This window comes from Chroicocephalus ridibundus, chromosome 11 (genome assembly GCF_963924245.1).
Source record: "Chroicocephalus ridibundus chromosome 11, bChrRid1.1, whole genome shotgun sequence".
NCBI classification, from domain to species: domain Eukaryota; kingdom Metazoa; phylum Chordata; class Aves; order Charadriiformes; family Laridae; genus Chroicocephalus; species Chroicocephalus ridibundus.
This window is the reverse complement of record NC_086294.1, coordinates 21,446,226-21,466,441: the sequence shown is the minus strand read 5'-3', so window position 1 is coordinate 21,466,441 and position 20,216 is coordinate 21,446,226. Positions and strand designations below refer to the sequence as shown.

The 20,216-nt window shown below is 49.8% G+C and overlaps 1 protein-coding gene across 2 annotated transcripts in view; it reads left to right on the top strand.

The window, feature by feature from the left end:
* Nucleotides 1-20,216, top strand: part of LOC134521844 (serine protease inhibitor Kazal-type 5-like) — a 99,617-nt gene that overhangs the window by 61,476 nt on the left and 17,925 nt on the right. The window contains exons 2-3 of one of the 2 annotated variants that reach the window (XM_063348862.1): nt 6,611-6,738; nt 14,588-14,670. The exons of the other annotated variant lie outside the window; for it this stretch is intronic. The gene's annotated coding sequence lies outside the window, so the exon portion shown is untranslated. The remainder of the gene's footprint in view (nt 1-6,610; nt 6,739-14,587; nt 14,671-20,216) is intronic. 2 annotated transcript variants of the gene reach the window in all.

Genomic DNA, 20,216 nt, shown 5'->3' with positions numbered 1-20,216 from the left:
AAATTAGTGTGCACAGCTCAGTATTGCCATTAATTGCATAACTTAGGCTAGTCAATTAATTTCTGGTTTTGCTTCCACGTGAGAACGATGCTCTTTTGTCTTTTGTCTTTTCTCTCTTTACAGTTTCTACAGAAAAGAATATTGCCTTTTAACATGTGCGTATTATCTAGTACCTGCACAATGGCAGTAGGGCTTGTAGTGACTGCTGCAGGGTAAATAATCAGTAATAATGGTAGTTATTAACGCACAAAGAATGTAACAACGCTCTTATTTCTGGAGAAATTTAACATAAACTGCGTTTTGTAAACTGGTTTAACTATCTGACGTAGTGAATCCTTTGGCCTCTCTTTCACTTTCCAAAGAAGCTAAACGTTGATGAGCTGTTGGTTGAGGAATGAAGATGTGACCTAAGGACATTGTTGGCCAGTTAACGGAAAAGCAAATTTGGGCTTGAAAATGGCTTGGGTAGTGGATTTCTAGAGCAGGAGTATTCCGTCTTCCAACAATTTTTAATTAAAAGAAGAGCAAGTTAAATGTTTATAAGCTTGGGAAGATGATAAAGAATTCACCCATCTACCAACAAACGTTTTGTAGTGCACATCAAGAGCCTTCCCAGAGTCCTGCTGACCTTGGTGCCTTTGCTCCGTGTTTTGATTCTACTTTGAGCAAATGCTGCCTGGAGGAGCTCACAGGGGTTTTGTGGGGAAGTTGCATTGCTACATGGTTAAGCTAAACCCCACAACCATCACCAAAGGCATTTTGGGCCCCTAGGCATGCAGTGCATTTGCAGTATCTAAATGCACCTCTAATCATGGTGCATGAATATGGTGGGGTCATCTCCCTCCTCATTCCCAAGGTGTTTCTAAGCAGCTTGGGCTCCTCTCCATGCCCAAAAAAGTGGTGAGAGGTTCAGGAAGGGAATAGATATCTCTCTTGAGCATTGCCATCCTCTAAGAAAAGGGTTTTCAGTTGTGGAGGAGGAACAAAGCGCACCCAGAAGCTGTTCCTTGCTTATATCCCAGTGTGGGTGCTTGTCTTCTCCTCCTCTCCCTGAAGAACAGTCTTGGCATGTGGTGCCAAATCCCATGCTACACGGATGGTTGTGGCCAGACAGTCTGTCCTCCAGCAGCTCCGTGTCTGTCCCACACAACCGCGTGGAAAGGGGGAACGGCCCCGTGAGCCGCCAAGAATATTCTGCAGAATTCCTGCTGCTTTTGGGGTCTGGCGGGCATGTGAGGTGCCGAACAGTTGTGTGGATGGGCTGGGAGGGTGCCTGGGTGCCCCAGCGGGGAGGGATGGGCCGGGGACTGGGTGTCAGCAGGTGGCACTGTCTGCTGCGAGCCGGCCCCATGCTGTCCCTGCACCTTGGGGTGCTCCTGCGGGAGCGGGACCCGGGGAGCCCCGGCTCTGCCTCCCCTCCCGGCGTTTGCAACCACGTCGTAGGTGCAGGTGCGACACCCCCTGCGTAGGGGGGCAAATCTGGCATTTTTAAGGTGCTGCTGTGACTTAAGGTCTGCGCTCAGCAGGAAATTTAAGGCGCGTTGTACGCCCTGTTTTAAACAGGTATTCAGAGTGATTCTTGATGCGAAGAAAAGCCTTCCCTTGGGATGGGATTGTATCTGTAATAGAAGTAAGGCTTCTACCCCCGCTGCCTCTAATAACTGCAGTTAGAGAATTGCATTTCATCTGCCTGAAATTCTCCTGCCGCTTCGGCGAGACGTTGGACTGATTTCAGCTCTTTCCCCGTATTGATCTGCTGTTGCAGAGCGTTGTTTAAAGGCTGCCCTTCTCCATCCAAAAGGCTTTGGGATCCCGACATCTTCACAGGGTTTAGTGAGCAATTTGGGACCTCAGGATGAATGGTAATGAATAATTGTCAGCAGTTAGCGCTGAGCCACAGCCATTGGAAATGATGAGAAAAATGAAGCGGCTCTTCCTCGTAAACCCTGCAATTGTGGGTTCTCCCTGCCACCGGCGCGGCGGCGGAGGAGCAGGAGTCCCACTCCGGGTCAGTGGTGTTACAAAAGCAGGGAGACTTTCACCTGCGTGCTCTGAGGAACCCTGGGGACAGCAATTGCTGCTTGGAGTGAAAGGGAATGGGGAGCAACCTCCCAGCCCTGCCTGGTCCGTCACGGGAAGAGCGGGAGCGCTCCTGCGGCTCACGCAGTCCCCGCTCCTGAGCGAGTAGTTTCATCCGTGAAAAATTATAATAAATGCAGCCATCACTGACGGTGGGGTCTGGTGGGTAACCCCTCCTTGTGAGTGTGGGCCACCCCACTCTCCCTCTCCACAGCCCCCTCTCTCTCGGGGCTGTTGAGGGACCAGGGTGTTTCCTTCCCTCCTCCTGAGCACACCGGGGTGCCCTGGCATGGGAGCTCTGCCCGCTGGCTGAGGGAGGAGTGCAGCCCGTGGCTTCAACAAAGAAATAGTCTTTTCAGGTGACAAAACACTTTTTTGGCTGGTTACAGCTTGGAGGTATAGGATGGACCTGGTGAAGGTGGGTGCCGTGCTGCGTGCTGGCGATGTTTGAGCAAGTCCTGACTGATGTGAAGGATATCTGAGGGGGAGCATCGCTCCTGGTGACGCGTGTCCCACCCTGAGTGAGCTGCCACCATGCTGGTGTGACACATGCTGACTTCCTCCACTCTCCCAGTTGAAGGCCGGCTCCCCTTCCAGCTCCCTGCTTCAGAGGGTTGTGGGGTTCCCTAAACCAAGCTCTGCCTGAGCTGGAGGAAATAAGTGTCATTTCAAGTGCAGAATGAGCTGGGACGTTCTGCCCCAGCTTTTAGCAAAAGCTAAGCACTGCCAGTAGCTCGTGTCGGGTGTCAGCTGTCTGTCTAGCTTCAGTCGTGTCAAACTTTGTCCCCATATTCTGGTACCATCCTCACTGGCCTCTGCTTTTTTTTTTCCCCCCCAAGATGTAGGACTTTTTATGGGCCTGTTACAAAAACACTTATAGTGCGTGTGCCCCTGGGTGTCCAGCTGGTCCTGGTGGCTGCGTGTCGGTGGTCTGCTCTGTCTCGCTTTTCTCAGATCATTTTCCTTCCAGGTTGTTGACTGATGGTGAACAGAAAGTGCTCAAGAAGCCAAGTCACTTGGGGCACGGAGAACAAAGGTGCTTGGTGACGACTCTACTTAGGCAGCCGTGACTGTTTCTGCAGCATTTCTGCTCTCTGAGGTGTACTCTGCATGTGGTTCCCCTGATGGCCCCTGCCTGGGGCTGGGAGTCCAATGCAGTCAGCTGGGAGTCAGCTTGGGGTGGCCTTGGGAGAGGCACTTAACTCTCTCCTTCTCACTGATGGGGAAATGGATAAAAATAAAGATGCTCGCCTCCCTCTGAGGGTGGTGAGAGGATTAATTGGTTAATGTTTGCGAAGTGCTTTGAAGTTGAAATAGGACAGATGAGTGCTAACCCGGATTGCAAAAGCTAGATGTGTCATGTGGAGGTAAAGGCTGTGCTGAGGAGGCATTGTGAGCCTTAAACCCCCTGTCCTTCAGATGTCAGGCGCCTCACGGGTTGACCTGTGCTCTGAGGCACTCAAACACAGGGATTAGAGAGAATGACAATTGCGACACCGAGACCTTTCCCTCCCCATTTAGTCCTGGGACAGGCTGTCACGCTGCAGTCCGAGTGGCCAGCGCTGGCTGTAATGGCGGTAGCATCGCACCCTCCTCATCCTTGGGACTGAGCTCGTGCGGGCAAGGAGGGCCGGCACGTTTTATGGGGAGTGAAATCTGGTTCCGGGTTCAGCGTTGGGGAAATCGGAGCTGGAGCGGGGTTGAGCAACGCGGGCTCCCTCCCGGGGAGGAGCGTGAGAACTAGTGCACCCAAAGCAGGAATGTGTTTGGCGACCTGGGTATAAGCCACGGCGGGTGGGGGCGGTGGTGCTGGAGCTGTGTTTAGCCGGGGTGTGTGTCCACCCACTGGCGGTTGCTCAACAGGCTGAAGGAGGAGGAGGCAATGTTTGCTTGGCTGCTCGTGGCACTGGGCACCTGCTGGGGGGTGAGCCTGGTGAGGAGTCCCAGACACAATGGGATGTCCCGTCCCCAGGGAAAGGGGAGCTGCGTGGGGTGGCCGATGTTCTGGGTTTGGGGCAGAGCGTTCCTGAGGTCTGTGTGCCAGCCCTTAGGACAAACTCTCTGCATGCCATGCATTGTGCTGCCTTGTCCATGTACTGCAGAGCATCCACAGTGGAAGAAGAGAGGTCAAAACCCATTTTCTTTCCTCCTGACGGAGTGGAGAGGGCAAGACTTTGTGCTGCAGGATGAGGAGCAGTGACAGAAGCCAGCAGCAGAGCTGGCTGTCACACCCAGTGCTGTCCTGAGTGGGACCAGACTTGAAACTTTCCTTCTGAAGGACAGAGCGTGTGGAGGTGGGTCAGCATTTGTTTGCTGCCTCTCGTGGACCCTCTTGTCTGCCTCTCATGGCACAAAGTTGCTGGGGGACTGCTGGATGTAGGACCATGCAAGTCTGGCCTCTGTCATCCCATTTCTCCACTGTTTGTGGTCCCTAGCGAGCAGACCACCTCCATAGTCCTTTGGGTTTTTGTCCCTTTTGTGATGCAGGGAGAACAGGAGATGGTGCTGGCCTCTGGGTAAGGAAGGCTGGGGCAGTGAGCTGTGTGAGCCTGGCTTCAAACCAGCAGAAGGAGCTGCTCAGAGCTGTGCCTGGCTGCTGGATGCGTTCGTCACTTGTGTGGATCCACACGAGTTTCAGCCACGGCAGAAGTGTTTGTCTTGGACTCTTGATCTTAGTAAGTGGGATCCCCTTTCTCTGTACTTCATGGACAGGTGGTGCTGGGATGGGTGAACTCGTGGACCCCCAATAGGTGTTTGGGACAAAGCAAGGGAAGACCAGACCTAGAGCCACCTGGCCCCGTGGTAGCCCAGAGGCGAGCTGCAGCCCTGCAGTAATTGGCAGTATCTGGGCAGCCGGACCCTCCGGGAGCAGGCTGGGCTTTGGCAAGCAGATCAAGGGATTTGAGTGGGAGAAGATACGCAGCCTCCTAGGGAGGAGCAGCCTGTCGGGGAAGGCTGGGGTGGCAAGGTGGAGTCTGGAGGAGGGTGCAGGTGTCTTTCACTTTCATTGGCTTCTCCTGCAAATGTGGGACTGTGAGCCAAGAGGTGGGACTGTGAGCCAAGAGGTGTCACTGCAGACAGCAGTCTGGTCCTCGCAGGGAGCCTGCTGTCGTCCCCTTCCTGCCTTCCAAAGCAGGTGGCACCGCTCTGCCCGCACCCGTTCCTTGGCACAGGTTGTATACGCTGCTTGGTGGTTACCTGTGGTTGCTCTGCACCACTCCTTTCCCCTGGGAAGGATCAAACTGCTGCTGCTGCAGCAGCCTGTCATCCAAATGCCTCCAAGTGGGGAAGAGCCTGGGGACCTGTTTTACAAGGGTCAAACAGATGTAAATAGCTTTTCTACAAAGATTTCTGCTCCACTTCCTCCATCCCAAATGCTATAACAGCCCCTGAGGAGGTTTCTTTTTGCTTTGGTTACTGTACCCTGCCGAGGACTCAGCCCACACAGCCGGTTTTGGGCTCTTCGTGGCTTCTTCAAGAAGGCAGCCAAATGTTTGTTTTATGGACACCCTCATAACGCATATGGGTTTTCCAAGGAACAGCCAAAGGCGGGGGGGAGGGGGGAACTATGAGGAACTCTTCATCTGGGTTGACTCACGCTTGTTGCTTCAGATGAGTTTATTATTCACCATGTACCCATTACTGCCTGGGGCCTGCGTAGTTCCACGCTCAAAAAAGATTTTGGGTTTTTTTGCTTAAACCGCATCACAGCAGTGCTGCTGAGAACTTGTTTGCTGTCGCCGTTAAGTGCCGTCACTCCAAAGCTCTGGGATGAGGCAGGATGTAACTAACTTCCTCCTCCTTCTCCGTAGAAAAGTGGTTTTTTCCCGGACAGTCCTACCCCACCCAGCCAGAGGAACCCTTCCTCCCAGCAGGAAAACTGCGGTGCCAAGTTAAATGGCATGCAAATACGGTGGTCTCATTTGTGGGACTTTGTAACTACGGCCGCAAGCAAAGGGTAAGAGGGGGGAGGTTAAAGCTTTGCTTGTGACTCCTCTTGTCCTGAGCACCACTGGGGCGCAGGGTGATTAAAAGCGCAAAACTAATCTTGTTTGAAACTGGGGATTTCCCATGGAATGACAGCTCTGCTTTCCGGCGCTGTTGTCTTCTGTGAGTAAGTGTGCTCCCTGGTGAGGGCACTGCATGTTCCCTTTGTAAGCCAGAGCGCCGCCTTCTCTGGCGGGCCATGGTGCCAGTGCCAGCAATGCCGTCCAAGGGTACGCTGCTCTGAAACTGGCAGTGCCATTAGGGCAGCCCCACTGTGCCTTATTAGAGAAAATAATCAGAACCACTATTTGGGCTTTGGTTTTGGTGTCAGAAGGCCCTGTAGAAGCACGATCCAGTGTTCACGTGCTAGTCCTGTGAGAGGTGAACCTGCAGAGATGATGCTCGAAGGGAGGGTGGGCAGGGGGAGAAAGGAGTTAAGGCCTCTTGGGGAGCAGTGGCATCTGATCTGCTGTTGTGCACCTGAACTATTAGAATTATACTTCTTGGGCTGGGAATTTCTGTCACTGAAAGCTTCTCGTTACAGAAATCGTGTCCAGTGAAGAGGGATGAAACTGTCTCTCCAGTAGCAGGGTGAAACAGCTGTGCAACGCGAGCTCTCCCTCACCTCCCGCACATCAGTGCTGTCATCATGGACCTCAGCAGCAGATGAGTGTGAGTCTGGGGACGTGGTGGGGGACGTAAACCCTGTTCATGTTACCGGATCCTGGGCTCAGCTCCGGGGAAGGTGAAGAGGGTCTTACCCTAACCACTGACTCATTTGGTGGCCAGTGGCAAATCTCTCCTTTCTCCGTAGCCCAGCTGATAAACAGCAGACGCTACTCCCAGGTCGGCTTCTTCAGGCTACTGGAAAAAGGACTCAGTTAGCATAAAGCCCCTAGGAGGTGATGGCCAGTTACACAAATAGCAGGTCTTTGTATGCACTACTGGAAGGGCAGCACCTGGGGCTCTGGGAGCAGCTGGGTGGAGAGCTGATCAGATAGCACCTCCCCAGCCAGCTGTTACTGGGGGGGGGAATTTGCTCAATTCCAAATCTAAGTCCCGAAACAGAAGTTGGGGAGTTAAGGCAGTGGCAAACCTGTGCTTTGGAGGGTGTGAGATCCTGGGCTAGGACACAGCAGCCCGCTGACAAAGAACAGGTTGCTTATTTTCTTGACACTAAAATCCTTATATCCCCGGCTTGCTGAGTGTGCCCTGTTGTCTACAACACAAATGACCCAGTTTGAACGGACTAGTTAAATCTTTAAGCTACGCTGATGAAACACAACATAAAAAATCTCAGACCGTGCAAAGCATCTTTTCACTTGGGTTCACTTAATTTGTGAAGTGCTGAGGCTAGAAGTGAAGAATGAGACTCGTGATAGAGAAGTCAAGTTCACCGATGTCCTGAAGTTATTCAAGCATCCTGAGAGCTGTTCTTCATTCAGGGCAGAGGCATGGACTTTCCCACATCTCTTTGGTTTCCTCTTTGTTTTTTGATGCTTTTGAGAGCTGTTTTTAGTCTTGCTTATTAATCTGGTTTGCTGCAGTGGTGGCACAGGGAGCCACCGCCGCTGGCGTGACGGGCTTTCAGTCTAATTTGAAACAAGAAGTAACAAGGGAACACAACCCGGAGTGGGAGGCAGAGGGTGTAATGAGATCCCAGGTTTGATAGCCTGCATGGTGCAGAACATGGTGTGTTTGAGCGCCTTCTTTGCAAACCTTGGGTCCCTTTTTGTAAGTTTTAGGGAACAATATCAACCTGAAGGTCAAGATCAATACGTGAAGAATAACAGTGTTGGTTCCAACTGCCCCTGAACTATTAATTTGCCTGTATTTTCGGAGATGGAGAAACTCAGTGGAGGTGGTTCTTTAGACCTGGTGCACAAAGGGTTCAATGGTGCTGTCGGTGGGAGAAGTTACCAAAAGGAACTTCAAAGGTTGCTGCTGCCGTTGAAGCAGTAGCGCAATATGATGCAAAATGAACCAGAGCAGCCAAAGCAGGGGCTGCAGTTCTGGGGAAATTTCGGGGTGAGGAGGGCAATGCACTGGTTTTGACAGGAACAAGGGGAGTTATTAAAGGAAGGATGAGGAATAAGCAAGGATGGAGCTCATCAGCTGCCTTTAAAATGTAGGACGTGGGAAAACTGGGGGAAATGTGTTGGCATGCATCCCAGGCTGCACTGATTTATTTTTAAACAAGGAATCTATCATTATGAGATGTAAAGACTTACAGCAGCTGTTCTCTGCGCAGGGATGTGAAAGTCCTTGGGCATCCTGGGAGTGAAAGTGGATCTTCCCTCTCTCACTCCTCCTTATTCCTCCACAGTAAAAGCTGATCAGCCCCTCCCTGCCAAAAGTGAAGTGCCAAATATTTCCCCTTGATTTATTCCTTTTATGATTAGCTGCCCTCTGTCCTGGCAGCTTGTTCTGGTTCAAAATGTCTGCAGTTACCCTGGGACTGGGGATATTTGGCTACGGTGTTGTGAGTCATGAAGTTTGACTTCCTCAGTTCAAGGCAGCCAGCCAGAAGGACCTGGTTAGCTTGGCCCATGTTGATCAGGAAGCATGGGTGGCTTTGGGAGCTGTGTTGCCCTTTTATAAGGGTTTCTTTGGGTTCACGCTTCAGTTCCTAAAGCTACTCATGGTAGAAGTGAAATTGCGGGAGGAGGAAGACTAAAGGATCCCTTGCAGGGAGGAAAGTGCCCAAATCTCGCTGGGGAGACCTGGCACGGGGAGATCTGATGGGCTTTGGGGTCAGATCTGTGTACCTCTTTCCAAGGCTGGCGCAAGGCTGGAGCTCAGATAAAAGCAAAGCGTGCGGTTGTTGGCTGGCCGCAGAGAGAAGGTGCTCTGCGGGGAAAAGAGACCTTGCTGCTGGCTCTGCTTCGGCTCCCGAGGGCCGGTCCGTCAGTGGCTCGTGTGAATGTCAGGGTTCAGCTCTCCCAGGCACCAGGCAAAGGGATTATTTCTACCGCACATAAAAAGATTTCAGGGTTTGGCATCTGCTTTGAGGTTCTCGCTGCCAGGCTTAGTAAAGAGGCTTAGGAGTACTCAAACCAGGGAAATAAATCTGCTGCACCTCTTATCAAAAATAATGGATAGTAGGCTTCAAAGGAAGAGCAGAATCTTTGTTTTGTAGCCTACTTACGTGTCTGGTCTGACTGAGTCTCAACGTTGTCTCTTTGCACCGGTGTAACAGTCAGTGGGAAAATAAATAGAAACTGATATGTCTAGGAATAGATCTGGCGAGTGGGTGGGACACCTCCAGTGCTGGGGAGGCTCTTCAAAGAGAGGAGACATCGTCTCCACCTGGGTTGCTGCCACGGGATGCCGAGGGGCAGGGCTGCGGCTCACCGGGATTGCACGCGGCTGCCCGAGGTGGATTTTTATGGAGCAATCAAGGTAATTAGCAAACACAAGTTTTTCCACGTACCAAACATTGTCGAGGGCAGTAATTCAGCCCCATGCTTGTTATTGTAGTGAGCGTTGGGCAGGAGTGTCCTGGGAATTTGTCACATCCCAAGAGGGGGGGAGCCCATCAAAGTGTCCTCGACTTGCTGATGTTGGCTTGCCACCCTGAAACAAAGGGCTGATGAAACAGCATTAGCCAAGCTGGTTGCTAATGAGGGCCAAAGAAGATCTGGAGCCAGGATTTGTTTATAGCTCTTTGTTTTGTCATTGTTAGGGAGACAGAAGAGGAAGTGTCACTCAGAATATAAATCATGACATCCAAACAAAGGACTGACATCTGGGTGTGATTTTGGATTTCATGTCCTAGGAATCTCCTGAGGTTTAAAGCCCAAAATTTTAGCCCAAGATGTTGGCAATTTGTCCTGTTTTCAGAAGGTTTGGTGTCACTTCGGGACAGGGACAAAGAGGCAGTCCAGATCCCTAGACCAGGACTGCCATGTTCTGAGACCTGAGAAAGTCCACACCGACCCTGAGAGCCTGCGCCAGCTCGGGATAACTCCTCTACCTGGGTCCTGGATCCGACCGAGGTCGGCTGTGGGTGCCAAGGGGAATAAACAGGGCAAGCACAGGGTAATTCGTCCTGTGATAAAGCTTCATGTGGCTTAGGGACTTGCCAGCCACAGGCTGCATCTCCATCATCATGTTTAATAGCCACTGATGGACCAGTCTGTGAATTTGTTTAATTGACTTTTGACTCCCTTGATGTGTTTGACATCCACAACATCCTGGGGCGATGAGTTCCACAACGCAATTAGATTGTATGGGGAGGGGAGAAAAAAACCACCACTTCCTTTTGTTTGTTTAAGCCTACTATATGATAATTTATTTAGTATCCCTCAATTCTAGTGCTATGAGTAATCCTGAACAACGTCTACTGTTCGTTTTCTCTGGGCCACTCCTGATTTGTGGACTCCGTTGTAACCGTAGCCCCCTCTGTAGCCTGTTCTCTGTGACAGGAGTTGCTGCGAGTTTAGACAAAAGCCCTTCCTATTTCTGCTCTTTTCTGTGGCCAGGAGAGGGGCTCTCTGCCCTGTCTAGCTCCCTCCATCCCTGTTGTGATGATGATGAGGAAGGCCATAGTGCCACAACTGTGCAGAATGCTGCAGCTGAGCAGAGCCAGCAGTCGTACAGCAGCACGATAGAAATCATTTGTTTTATCCTCTCTCTTCCCTAACGCTTCCTATCAGGTGCTAAACAGCTCTGATGGCTGCTCAGCAATGGAGTGACACTTATTTGTGACCTTACCCACGGTGTCTCCATACTACACCCGCTGACGGTGATGGCTAATGCAGCGCTGTAATATGCAGGTGTACCATAGCTAGCTTTTTCCCCTAAGTTTCTCATTACTGAAATTTGGCAGCCACTTTCTTGTCCAGCCACTGTCAGGAGCAGCTTTTGCTTTTCTCTCAGTTGACTTGAAGCTTTGAACTCTCCTGAATCATCCCGTTTGTCCCTTTGCTAATTGACTTTTCAGCGTCATTTACAAAAAGCTGAGCTGCAGAGATTCCTGTCGGGTCTCACCTCCACTGGGAGAGCTGACCTCTTATTACCGTTTTCATTTTTAACCATTTTTAACTCAAAGAAGCTGCTGCTTTATGTTATGGTACCTTACAGTCTTCAGAAGCCTTTAGAGGAGGAGGGATCTTGAAATCGGTTCATTAGAAACAGAAGTTCATTGTGTCACGCAGCGCCATTGCTTCCCACGCCTGAGGGGACTCTAACGGACTGGTGGGGCAGGATTTGCCTCCCCAAAACCCGTGATGAGTCTTCCCCAGTCTATCACTTCTCTCCGTGTACTTCCTTACCCTGTTATATGAGCCTTCCTCCCTGCTCCCAGCAGCGCAGTACGGAGCTTGGGCTGGGTGATCGCGTGTTTGAGCCCCTTCAGTGCTGGGTTGGGGGGGTTTAGTCCCTGACTGTGGCTCCGTTACCAGGATTTACCAGTTTATTGTGAATAAGAGTTAATCTACTATGGGGTTACCTTCCTTGGGGGCTCCCTTAGCCCTGTGATCGCGGACTCTTCAGTGTGGTTTGTTTTTTTTTTTTTTTTTCAATTAGTGCCTGTGACTTGAAAAATTCTGCTCAGAATATTTGGTATGTTTTGGCACGGTTGCGGATTTTACGTTTTAGACTTTGTTTTTACATTTTCATTATTTGGACAGTGCTTCTACTTAGCCTCATTTTGCTGTTAGTTGTCCCACTTTAAGCGTGCTAGCTTTTATTCTAAATTTTTTTCCCCTTAAGAGATGCATGTTTACTCGAACGACTTCTTCAAATGATCTTCCCGCCTCCTGGGTGTGTTTTTCTGTACTGGCTTTTCCTTTTTAATTTTCTTTGAATGAGTGTCTGTGTTTTTAGGCAGCTCCCGCTTCTAGTTAAGCTTGCAGTAGCAGGTTTGCAAGGCTACCTTCAAGTTTGTCAGATTTGAGGTGCAAAGAGCCACCGGCAATATGCTTGAAATCAACCCCCCTAGTTCCTGGGTGCTGCTCAGGATGTGCTGAAGAAGCAGCTCTCTGCTGCAGGGGCCAGAAATTGCTGCTGGGAGGAGCAGTAGCTTCCCATCTTAAATGCAGACATATTCCCCCCGTCAGTTATCCCATTTGTACAGGGAGACGGACATCTGCCGTTGTTTGTGCTTGTGTCCTCTCATCTCCATCACAGCCTCACGCATCTCCCTTAAGGTTTTGCAGTTGTTGCCCTGTTCTGGATGGGCAGATGATGGAGTAAGTCTGGGCACGGGACCGCAATCCTAGGGACACCGTGGCGCTTGTTGATACAGTTAACTTGGTTGCGCTCTTTGATAAGTTCTCCTTGATGTTTGTCTTAGTGCCCAGCTCTTTGACGCTCAGCTCCTCCACCTGCACAGCCTGCGCTCATTCCTGTATAATCCATACCCACTCATTACCGTGTTCTGCTGCTTATCTTCCCTCCACCAGGTTTCTGAGGCGCTGGTTATGTTAATAGCCCCATCTGAAACCAGGGCACTGCTGTTCTCTCACCTTGCTTTTTAGACCCTGGGTGCTTGGATCCACATGCGTACGTGGTGTCTTGTTCTGTTCTCTCTCTCTGCAGGCCCAAGAGGGATGTCTGCTGGCGCTGCAGTCTGCTGTTTCCTCCCTGATGGGTTTTTGCTTCTCTCCTATCCTTTTATTCAAGGATACAATTTTTTCACGACTTCTCCACTGGAGACCGCGTTTTCCCAAACCACATGTCTTGTCAAACTGTTGTCTTTCCCCCAATATTTGGTTTAAGACCTTTCTGTGCCAGTAGCCTTGACCTGTTTTCATTTGGATTAAGCTTTTGGATATTTACTGTATAGGATCTACCTACTCAAGCCTGTCTTCAAGGTACTAGAGTCTGAACCTTGCAGTGACTCTGGATTTCATTATAGGGCACTGGGGGAAGCACTTCTGAGCGTGTTACTGAGTTGGTCCTGGCCTTTAGCCTGGTAGCTACTTGCTGAATCTTGCCTTCAAGATTGTTCTCTCCATCCTGCGTTGGTGGTGGCCATGTGGACCACACCATGAGTTCTTCCCCCGCTCAGAGTAAGGGACAGTCCAGATGTGAGACCACCCTGTTGGCATCCAGCAGGCAATTGATGTTCTGGTCCTCAGTTGTCTTGTTTCCATTGCACTGACCTTTTTCATCCTATTGGCAGAATCCACTGTTTTCAGAGGGATATCCTTAGTGTGAAAGGATATACCTCCCTCCTCAGGCAGTTTTTTGGAGCTGCTGGTCTGCGTGAGTGCTCCATGGTGTTCCAGAATGTGTCACTGCTATCTCTCTGGTCCCAGAAGACCTCCAGTTTGGCCGTTCTTGCTATAAGACTTGGCATTTTGGGGTCCGTGGCTACCCTTCACAATGTGCAGACCTGAGTGATGTGCCCATGACCAGCTCTAACTCACGTGCACAAAGCTGCCCAGCTGCGTACGTGCAACAAGTCTAATGGAGCTCAAATCCTCAGCATGGATCCTCTGCTCACACCTTGTGATCCCATTAAGATAGACTAATTGGGATGATCATCTGAAAAGGGTCTTCAAACATCCACTAAACAGGGGCAGACCAAATAAATTATTCCCTTGAACAGTACTGTAATCGTGTGTAAATGCTTATACTTTTTTTTTCTTGTGGGATTTTTGCACCTTTTCAAAGCTGTTGCTTTTTGAAAGGTCCTACAAATATCCAGCAAGAAGCTACAGGGACGTCTAGCATTCCTGAGCAAAACTTAACCGTTTGTCCTGTTGCTCAGTGGTAAGGTGAATTCATGTCCTGTCACTTAGTGATTCAAAATCCCCTCCGTTGCATTCTCACCTCAAATTCAGGATCCCTTGTGAATCCTGGGAAATTCCACTAAAGCACGTAGTCTAAGCATCCCACAGGGGCCTCAAATGTAACCCCACGCAATGCAAGTGTTTGTTTTGAACGTGGCTGGGGTGTTGCAGTGACTTGCAGTTATTGTTGTAGTGACTTGGATAATTTAAAAGTGAGATGTTTTGATTTTATGTGGAAGGCGGAGTATAGAAAAGCTCGAGTATGAAGCAAAACATCTTATTTGGCCTGAAATTTTTTTTAACTCTCCTCAACTTGTTTTCTGGAATTGATAGTGAACAGAAAATGGGTATTAGCACCACTGTGACCTTGGCGCTGTGTATATGCACTTAATTAGGAGAAAATATTACAACAAAAGTTGCCCAGGTTTCTTAGTAAACATGAGAGACTTATTATTTTTTTGTTATTAATTAAATCTCCAGCCTGAAGATATGCTAATTATCTTAGATGTCAGTCTAATCTCTAGGAGAGCATCTTCAAAAGCATGGAGGGGAAAAGCCTAGGGCATACGGATATGCTGTTTTTCAGTTTTATTTGATGCCATACCTTGAAAACAAATAATAAATTCCATTTAACTGCTTGCTTTTGTAAACCTGGTAGTGGGTGTAGCTCTTAGGGTGGGATTTAAACCAGATATCTGCAGCCAGAGGATTACTTTGAGTTAATTCTTGTTTCGCTCAGAGCAGTGATTTATTTATTTTTTTAAACCCTTTTCTTTCAGCTTGTGGATTCCTTTGGACGCCTCCCATGGAAGGTGCAATTCCTTAAAAAGAAAACCAAAACCAAAAAACCACCCACTTCCCAGTAAGTGTATTATTACATAGCTGGTAGAAATGGCTTTTCTTTGTTACCTCTCACAAACCATGTAGCAGCGGTCCAGAGATTCCCAGAGACTCATGCGTTTGGGGCAGAAAGCCGCTGGATAAAATTGTCTTGGCAAAACATTCAGACTAAACTGAAAATTTGCCGGTGACATGGGATGCTGTGAACAGCTCTTCCCTGCACGGACCCAAGCGCCGTTAAATGGTCACCCTTTGTTTCCACCCTGGTGTTGCTTAGTTGTGGCTTCTAGTCTTCGGATCCTGTTATTCCTCTGCCAGGCTGAGGAGCCCATTAGCTGTGATAGGCCAATCAAACATCTCCTAATTGATGTAGTGATGTGGTTACTAGTGACGACAGGCAGATGAACCTGATGACCCAGGAGGTCCTTTCCACTTCTGCGCTCCATGGAGGAAGCGCAGTGTTAATGCCAGAGTAAATCATGGATGTCTCTCTGTCCTACGCCTTTGGAAGCAGGCTCCATGGCAGGTCCAACAATTGTGATTAACAAGGCGAAGTGTCCCCTAAAGTCAGGACACCAGACAAACAGCCCATGAGACCAAACGTGTATGGCAATGAATACAAGAAGAAAATAACATTTGGATGCTGATAGTTGTATGCTGCATCTGGTCCTGAGCCAGTGATGGGTGGACAGATGTTCTGGACAGGCAGGAGGTCGCACAAGGATGAACCTCTGCAGTGAAGGCAGGTGGGTCATGGGACAGGCAGCAACAGAGATCAAGTGTACACGTAACAGATTCAGAAGGGAGAGAAAGGAGAAGGGCTCTGTAAATGCGGGAGACCTACCTTGCCACAAGCAGAGGCTTCATTTCACTGAAACGAAGGGGGAATTCCTGGGGCAGCAGCTGGGTCCCTGCTCCCCAGCCCCAGGGCTCCATCTGTCACTGGGCTCCTTGTTTCAGTGCTGCAAAGGGGAGGTCTCTCACATGCAACAGTTGATATCAGTTCTCACAAAAGGTGAAGATGCAAGATTTATGCAAACTTACTAAATTATATTCAGAAGACTCCATTCCTGCAGCCCAAATGTTGGATTATGGCCTTATTTTCAGTTGGGAAACAAAGAGTGAATACAATCCCAGCCCTCGAAGGGACCGCAGGCTGGGACATCCCAACAGTCCACCAGGAAAGACAACTTGGTTGTTGGACTTGCACCATCATGGACAAACACTTGGAGAATGTTCAGTCAAGACACTGGGTATTTTAGGACAAGGTGAACGCCAACAGGAGCTGGGCTCCTTTGCCGCACACTGCCTATTTGAAGTTTCCTTGGTTTTACCCTTCTGCCAGGCACTGACTGGTGATGAAAAGTGCCAGATCGTGATCTAGATGTTCCTCAAAAACTGAAATAGCACTGATTTGGGTCTTTCCCTGGCCTTGTTTCAGCTCTGGGATGCTGTTGGTGTCTGCCACATGCCACTCCCAGTAGCCAATTTGTTAATCAATCACTGCTGGTGAACACAGCGCTTCCCACTGCTGTCATTAGGCATTTGTTAGCTGATCTGCTCCCCACTAGACGGGTGACCCGGCTGCAATGGGATGCTTATTAAGTTGGGTATGGGTGCACCGGCCAGTGCGCTGTGTGAAACAGCGTTATTAAACGCAAGCGAAAAGCCACAGGTAGTTAAAGGTAATCAGGCAAACCTCAGGGCTCCTCGTGGCGAGCACATTCCTGCTGCAGGGATAACAGAGCTCTGCGTGTGGAGGAGTGCCTATGGAAAAGGCATGGTTTAGAGCAGTCCTCGGGGAAACAGGTTGGGTTAAATGTGTGCTGAACTCCCGTGAAGTGCATGTGCTTGAGAAGCAGACAAAAGGACCCTGAGGATGGTTTGCAGTGGCTGATGGAATGCTTCAGGCAGCACCAAATAGGATGAAAGAGCCCAAAAGACCCACAAACTCTTTGAGAAAGGTTCTTTACCCCCTCTTTGATGGAGGGTAAGTGGGAGGCCAGAGAAGTGTAGAACCAAAAGGGGAACCAACAGCATAGGTGTAGTCCCTGGTGATGTAGAGAAGGAAGATGGTTCACTCTTCTCTCCTCCAGGAGAAAGGCAAAAGAAAGACCAAGACTGCCATGGTAATCAGCCGTGGAAGGTGCTGGAGATGCTGGAAGGTGCCTTTAGCTCAGCAGATGACCAATTGGTGAGTGTTTAGCCATGATCCATACCTGTAGGGAAGTCCAGGGGCAGGCCAGACCCATGGGGTGGGCAGGACCTACAGTGTGTCTTCCACACTGCAGTGTGTGTCCCCCAGCTCGCTGGCCACGTGGACAGGTCTTGATGGGGTGTTTCTTCAGCCTTTGTGCAGTTCAGAGTATGGCCAGAGCAACCTCTTCTCTGCCCAGCGTGAGCAGAGTTGCTGGTGTCTGTCCAGAAGGTATTGTGTAGACAAGTCCTGGTGTCGAACACTAACGAGGGCTTTGCTGCGGGACACAGAAGAAGTCTCATGTAGGTGTGTAAGGGAAGCCATGCTAGCAGGAATTTGTCATGGTGTCCTAATGCTGTTGCCAGAAAGGGCCTGGCAAACACTCCCTCCAGAGCACAGGGATTAATAGTTCGGTAGCAAGCATATTAGCTGGAAATCAGGTACAAACTTGCAAGGGATTTGATGACTGCAGACTTGCACTCGGGAGTATTTGACCACAGTGCAGAGGAGCAGACTGCAGGGTTAGTGAATGCCTGCACGAGACTTGCGTTTTGGTGTGTGAGTGGAGAAAGCTGAGCAGTGAGGACTGAATGGAGATGGTTTCTTGAAGTGTGTTAGACCTAAAGCAGCTTCCCGAAATCCCGATGCGTTTCTGGTGGTTCCTCTCCCCCCGATGCACCAAGGGTTGTGCCATTAGCTTTGATAAGGCTGAACTATTCCTTTAGCAACCAGAGTGATGCTATTGAAGGTGGTGATGCTGTTTGACAGCATGCCTCCCTTTCCCATGGGAAGGTGTTTAAACCTTTTTACATCTCACACAAAGGGACCAAACACAAATATTCATGTCAGTTGTATGCTCTCCCCTAAATCTGGGGGATATGGGAGGAGAAACAGAAGATTGTGGGAAATCCATAGTTCTCATGCAAACATATTCTACTTTCAGTTGTAGTTGCTTATTTTTTTAGTGAAAAGTTGACAATTTTCTTTAGAAATTATCCCTGTTGGCTTGCAAGCACCTCTAGTCAGAATTCATGGCAGCAGATGGCTCTAGTAATGCCACTGTTGTTGTCTTTCAGATACATGCCCAGAAATGCCTCATTCTCAGTTATCTTCTACAGAGAAAAGAAATTCAGGGTCCAATCTTTCCATAGGTTTCTCCAGAGGAACGGCTGGTGCTGTGATGGGTCACATGCGCGGCTGTAGGTACCTGCCATCAGGCTGGCTGTGGGATATGGCAGAGATCAGAGTTTCGCGGTGCAATTAGCGGAGCGGGGCGTGGTGATACTATAATCTAAGAGCAACCAACACCCACATGGGGCATGTTTTTGGCCTCCTGCGATGGGTACTGCCACTTAGGCCACCACACCCTGCGGCCAGCTCCGACATTATAGAACCTTTACTACTGATAAAACATAAATAATAATTTTGCAGAGAGAAAAACACTATGTTCTTGTCCCTCATTGTTCATGTGGGGACAGCTGGTGGTGAGGGTTCTTGGGTGACATGGAAGGGCTCAGCCCTCACTGGAGGGTAGGTTATTGCTACCCCTTGTTGGAGTGGTGCTTCCAGGGTCCAGCTGGCAGCGCAGGATGGGGCAGCCTTACTCACAACGGGTCACTTTGTGCTGTGTAATCCTTTGTGCGCTGTGCTCATGGGCTCTCCAGGCACTCTTCTCACTGTCTACAGGAAAACAATCCCGGGACAGATTTTTCTTCCTCTGTTGAAATTCTGCTGTTTCAGCAGCCCAGTGACAGTCATTGTCTCTTATTTCCATGTGTGAGTTGAAACCAGAGGCAGAAAAACTCCTACTTTGTTCCCAAACAATGGGGCTGTGTTTTTCCACATGATGACTCCGGCTTTTCAGCCGGTGTGCCATGCTTCGCTTCTAGCTGTGGCCCATGGCTGGTGCTCAGCAGAGGCTGGAAAATACCCACAATGAATCCGGGTGGTTGTGCAATGCTGCACATGAAGTAAAATTCCTTTCTAACCCCTGCAGGCGATCAGTTTACGCCCTGAATGATGAGATTTTGATTACCCTTATCTAAGCTACAAATACTGTTAACGGCCGTGAAATCAGCTAGCTGTGGTAAGGCCCATCAAAGCACAGATCTTGGTGGCCTTCTGAGGCTGCAAGTCCTTTGCAGCTCCATGGGATGTCGTGGTGCTTTGCCATGGGAAATCCTTTCACTCTGCAGATGTTACTTGCTGAGGCCTTGTAGATCAAAACCCAACTCCCGCCATCTCCAGCCTAACAAATACCGCCCTGGAAAGCGTTGACAGTAGGAATGGCAGGCTGCTTCCCCAGAGTCGGCGGGGAGAGCTTGTTGCTTCGATGTTGGATGTCCCTCTGAATGCAGAGACTGTTTCCAGCGTCCCCAGCCCCACATGGCATTGGTTATAGCGTGGGGTGCAACTCTGCTCTCCCAGCTAGCGCAGCTTCCCAGGGCAGCTTCATTCTTCTGCGAACAAAAGTTACTGAGCTGTGGGGAGGCTCCTGGCTGGAAGGTGGGACCTTTCCACAGGCCAGAGTGAGACCTCTGGGTGGAATGGGGCTGGATGGTGTTAGGCACTAGGATGCATCTCTCCCCTGGATTCCTCTGTCTGGTATTTCACATACAGGAAAAGATATTGAAAAAAAAGCCCATCCAGCAGTGAGCCAGAGCTGCTTGTACCCTTCAGCCTGGTGGGTGGGAAGGAGAATTGATAAGCTGATCAGTTCTCAAGGCCAGGAGAGATCAATAGGACCAGTCGGTCTGGTGTGCTGTGCAAACCAGACCGTCGATGATACTGGTGATTCCCGTACCAGGCCCGCCTGAGAGATAGCATTGTTGTTTTGACTTGTGGGAGGATCTCTCGCACCGCAGGGATGAATTCCAATATAAGACCAGGGATGAATAGACTGAAATAGGTGTGACCCAGAGGATAATGCGGCCCTCTGCATCTTAATGTACCCATCTGTGAAATGCAAATAATAACAGGGGAACCTTGTAGGGATTCATTAGTCCTTTGAAGATGGCATGTGTTACACGCTATTATTGTGATCTTCCAAAGTTGGCCTCATCCCTGCCTTTTGGACATACACCTCTCGCTGTTGCTCACTTCCTGATTCATTTCCCCCTCCTCCCTGGCACCGTCAAGCTAAGTCAGCAGCGGCAAAGGCCTGTCCAGGACAGTCAGCCCCATGTCATGGTGTCTCATGGCCTGGGAAGGGTTGCGGAGATGAGGCCCACGCTCCGGTTCAAGCGCAAACTGTTGGAAGCCGCTGCCATTGCTCTGCAGATGTGGCAGGGAGAGCAGGGCCTTTCTGTGCCGGAGGGTGTACAAACGGCATGTAAGACAGTTCATAACCCAAGATGCTTTTTGTGACTTTT